The 5150-nt window shown below is 51.8% G+C and overlaps 1 long non-coding RNA gene across 1 annotated transcript; it reads left to right on the top strand.

Annotated features, from left to right (window-relative positions):
- Nucleotides 1-219: 219 nt before the first annotated feature.
- Nucleotides 220-2823, top strand: LOC103907273. Its single transcript, XR_658075.1, has 2 exons — nucleotides 220-316; nucleotides 2171-2823. It is a non-coding gene; the product is annotated as an uncharacterized LOC103907273 (long non-coding RNA).
- Nucleotides 2824-5150: the final 2327 nt, after the last annotated feature.

Consider the following 5150-nt stretch of genomic DNA (forward strand, 5'->3'; position numbering starts at 1 on the left):
CCGTGAGAAGCCGTCCTAGGGCTTCCTCGGTGTGTCCGGCCCCCTCCCGAAGCGGGGAGAGCTGGGTGCGAGGGCGGAGCCTCGGGGCAGGGGTTGCCCCAGTCCTGCCGACGGTGCCATCCCGCTGCTGCCTCCCTTCCCGCCCCCTCAAACCTTCCCACCACCCCGCACCGGGGGCGCACACACGGTATGGGCAGGGAAGGGGGGCGCGGGGCCAGGCTGCCCTGGGTTACAGGGCTGTGTCATAGAGAGTCAGGCCGGAGGAGAGAGAAGACGAGGGTGACGAGCACGGGGAGCCGAGCCGCAGGAGGTGCAGGTGATGCCGGTTTCCCATAGGCTTATTCTCCCCCCGGTGCCGAGTCATCCCCCATTTCCCGCGTGTTACAGCCCCCCCGACGCGAGCCCCGGGGCCAGAGAAGCCACCTTCCCTGCCAGAGGAAACGGCTTCTCCTCTTGGGAGGCAGAAATACCTTGGATCTTGTGTTCATCACCTTAGTTGATCAACATCATCTCGTCTTTAACGTGGGCTCACAGCCATGGCAGTTCATCTATAAAATAAAAGAGGAGGGAAGTGCTATGTGGGCCTTGTCTGCTACCGCACCGCAGGGGTGGCCGCACACTGGGAAGGTGGAGGGGATCTCCTGGAGAGGGGTGGTGGGGGCTCCCTGAAGGGTCAGCGTAGTGCCAGGAGGGATCAGGGTCAGGTTGGAGCTGTGCAAAGGGGGAGGTCATGGCAGTCCTAGGGGAGGGTCACAGGGTGGGGGTCTGGAGCAGCTTGGGACCGTGCCAGGGAGCTGGGGGGAAGGGGTGTCTAGGATAGAATAGGAGCTAAACCAGGGTCGGTCACAGGTGAGCCCCAGTGCACTGCCCTGGTGCACCACCTTCCCCTTTTCAGGGCTCCAGGCTACCCGTCACCCCAGCAACCCTTTGCAGCCCCAGCACGCTGGCCGCCCCACCATTTGTTTCACATTGCCCACGATGTTCCCAGCTGCAGGGACCCTCAGTCTCAGCTCACCTTCTCTGCGGTTGTGGTCACAGCCCTGGTCCCAGCAGGTGACGCTTGGCAGTAGCTCCGTTGTCCCAAATAGACCCTGGCGCAGCCCCCCCCAGGCTGCGCAGCCCCTGCTCAACTACAGCACGTTGGATGTAGAGGGGCCATTGCTGTTAGTCCCACTGGCTGCACCTGGGGCCTTCTGTCCCCAACCTCCCAACCCACAGCTGTAGCTGGTCAGGAACAGGAACCGTCACCATCAGCCCCATTAGGGACAGCTGGGGCTACCAGGGCAGCAGAGCGTGCCCCGGCTCCTGAAAGCAGCTTGCTGAAGAAAAAGGAAGCAGCCCTGGAGTGCGCTGGAAAGAAAAAGGATGAGTTTTAAGGGAAAAGAACAAATTGAGAGCTATGGGGTGCAATGAAAAGAAGAGAAACACTAGAGGATGACAGGGCAAACCAATGACTTTGGGGGGCATAGCCAGCCAAAAGCAGAAGCCCAGTGGCAGGCAGAATCCCTGTCTTCTAGCACCATCCACACAGACCCCAGCCCTCTGTCCCAGACACACTGGGGACATCTCAGGGTGCAGAAGGCAAAGTCGGGAGCAGCCTGGGGACCTCACACAGCCCTGGGGGGCGCCTGGCTGCCCCTGGGATAATGGAAAATGCCACCAACAGCCCCGAGAGTCCATAAATCCCCAGCAGCCCTGTGAACAGTGCTGGAGTTCTCTGGGACCCCCCCCCAAAAAAAAAAACGGTCTAAGAGACCTTGGGACCAGCTCCCACTCCCTCAGAAGCAGTAGGTAGCCTCCCTCCCATGGGTACTGTCCTCAGACACTTCTTACTGAATGTAAAGGGACTGCAGGACCTACAGCCACAAGTGTAAATAATAAAGCAATTATTTATTAATGCACCTAACACCTGGGAGTGAGTCTGCCATGGGGCTTGGTGCCAGTATGCTCACCCTTCCCCTGTGACCCCTTAAGAGTCGTTACTGGAGCAGCGTTCATCAGTCTGGTGGGGAAGGGTCAGCTCTTACTGCAGCCCTTGCTGCGGAAAATTGGTGAGCAGCTGTGAGCCTCCCCCCCTGCTTTTTTTGGGGGGGATAGGATTCAGCTCTGGTATTTGAGAGGAAGACGCCTGACCTCACCTGTTTGTTCCTCTGCCTTACCCCTTGACTAGGACTCTGCAAGAAACTCGCAGAGCTCTCAGGTCGCCCACCACCTCAGCAGCCTGACTCAGCGCGTTGTGCCTGAATACCAAACTGAGACCTTGGATCAGAGCACAGAGCTGAATGCTGTGTGGTTGGAAGATTACTGTAGTGATCCTAACCAGAAGACTATTGTACGATCGAGGAGCTAGTGATCCACGTAACAGTTTTAACCTGAGAAGGTGCAGGCCTGAGCTGTGCTATGCTGCACGTTCAGCTTCGCCTTCCAGCCTGCGTTGTGCTGTGCATATCCCTTGCTAATAAAATAAACTTAGCTGGCTAACTGTAACAAAGGAGCCTGTAGGCAGCTCCCACTTAGCACTGGTGATTATAGCATTTGCATGTCTTTATCGTGAAGTGAAGCATATGAACACCCTTTTGTTTGATGACAGAAATTATGAATAGAATTATTTTCTTCTAAGAAAATCCAGTAAGAGCTCTAAAGATCAAGACGTTGGTGGAACCTCCCTACAGAGGGGATCTGCACGATATGCTGTGCATTGATTGAAGGTCCCTCTGGTTCTGTGCAAATCAGAGCTTCCAGCATCTGAAGGACACAGAACTATCCATACTAACCGTGTTTTCCTTCTGGCGTTAAGTTCAATAAATGGAATTTTAATCAATACCTTGTGGAGTGTGAGTGCCTTTCTCTCCGGGATCAACAGCACAAAGTTTATTATGTCATTAATTTTATGTTTATTATCATTAATTATTATTAATTAATGATTAACATCATTATATTAAATAGCCTGTCTATTTAATAGTAAGCTGTAAACCCTGAACTCTAGCTGAAAAACTGCAAATCTCAGAACCCAGATGGTTGCTGGGGCTTTACAACTTATGGCTGAGGTTAAATTTTAAAACCTATGCCCTGAGCAGTAAATGTGTAAACTGTGAATCCTGACTGATAAATACCGAGTCCCACAAAGTTAACAAGGAAACCGCAACACCTGAGTGAGAAACCAGCAACAAGAAATTCTAAACAAAAAACTGCACAAGAAAACCTCCAAACCCTCAGTTTTATGCAAGAAAAAACAAAGCACGTGCAAGCAGGAAAACAGTAAAGAGAAGCCAAGGAATTTCTGCTCACAGCTTAAAATACTTCCCCCTTTGTTTGTGAGTGCAGCAGAACTGTCAGACACGTCACAAACACTTTACAGTTGCTGTTTATAAGCTTGGTTTTAGCCACGGTTCAAATGTGACCATATGCAAGAAGCGACACATAGGATTGTACTAAGCTGCACTTCCACTGAACCTACCTGCTGCACTGTGAGCACTAATTCATGTGCAGTACCAACAAACATTTGTGCTATCCAGAAGATGGCACACAGAGTGTCCAGAACGAGGGTAAAACACTACAGACAGGGGAATATTTATGATGTAAACTAGACATGTTTTTAGCCTATTAACCACATTGTGAACATTTCTAGTCAAGCTACCTAACCGCTCAGGCACCCGGCTGTCTTCAGTCTTTGGTGATGGTACTCCTCAGGGAAACTGCAGTGCAGACAGACACTGCAATGTCATAAGTGTTTGTTTGTCTGTCTTGGCATGAAAAAACATGTAACACAGAAAGAGGGAACAAGCAGCCCTCTCACCTATCCACTTTCTCATTCAACACAGGCAAGAGAAGGAAAGCTAAGACCTCAGACTCCCAAACAACCATCCATTGCCATGCCCAAGAGCACTGCCTACTCAGCATGCTGCCACCAGAAACACCCCTCTCATTCACCTGACAGCAAGGAAGCCAGCCCGCACTCCAGTCCTCTTGTCTCCCACACCCCACCTATGCTTCTTCACTTAGCACTTCTCCCACGGAAACATCAGGCACACAACACCCATGGCAGACGAATTTTTTTGTCTCCTCCAGACCATTCAGAAAGGATCCTCTCAAACTCCAAGCACTAGAGAGACTAAGCTAATGGGAAACAGACCGTAGCCAGGACAATGAGAAAAGCAAGGTTTCGCTTCACTTCCATAGGCTGCCTAACACACTGTCCTGGTTTTGGCTGGAATAGAGTTAATTTTCTTCCTAGTAGCTGGTACAGTGCTGTGTTTTGAATTTAGTATGAGAGTAACGTTAATAACACACCGATGTTTTAGTTGTTGCTAAGTAGTGCTTACACTAGCCAAGGACTTTTCAGCTTCCCATGCTCTACGGGCTGAGAAGGCTGGAGGTGCACAAGAAGCTGGGAGGGGGCACAGCCAGGACAGCTGACCCAAACTGGCCAAACGGACAAACCACGACATGCATACACAAGTAGCTCAAGTCAAACAGACCCTGCTAGAAAGCCCTGCGACTCCACAGCATGCCCGAAGGCTGAGTCAAGTGCAAGCTGCTGCTGCAGAGGTGGAAGAGGAACAGAATGAGGCTAATGCAAGAAGATACCTGTTTACATAAAGACAACTCCAACAGGAAATCGGGCTCTATGCCAGTATCACATTCATGAGTCAAGCTGCACCACGTGACAGCCCTGTCTGGGCACAGGCAAGCAAGAAGCAGTAACAGCCTATGCAGAGGACAGCCAGTGCACTGATGCGGAGGACAGACAACAACAGCAACTCCAGACTACTCTACTACGGGCACCTGCCCTAACACCCAAGTACTCGGAGACTCTGATCTCTGTCTTCCTGACACTTTCCCCACAAGCCTCTTCACTGCCAACCGTACCCTCCCCATACCATCTTGGCCCATTGCGGCTCCCCCAGTGCACATCCACAGCCCTGTGCCCCAGCAACAAAAGTCTGTGGAGAGATGTTAGACTTAGTCCGAACGAGGCAGATCAACAGCACCTTCCATCCACTGCTGATCAACTCCACTGAGCACCCACCAGCCCTTGGCACCTCAAAGGCCTGACAAAGGAATGCCAGACCTTCAGCTTGACAGAGGAACAGGAATCCAGAAAGGGGATGGGGAAAAGAGGAGCAGAAAAGAGGGATGGGGAGATAGAC

Source organism: Aptenodytes forsteri, unplaced genomic scaffold (genome assembly GCF_000699145.1).
Source record: "Aptenodytes forsteri isolate BGI_AS27 unplaced genomic scaffold, ASM69914v1 Scaffold269, whole genome shotgun sequence".
Taxonomy (NCBI): Eukaryota; Metazoa; Chordata; class Aves; order Sphenisciformes; family Spheniscidae; genus Aptenodytes; species Aptenodytes forsteri.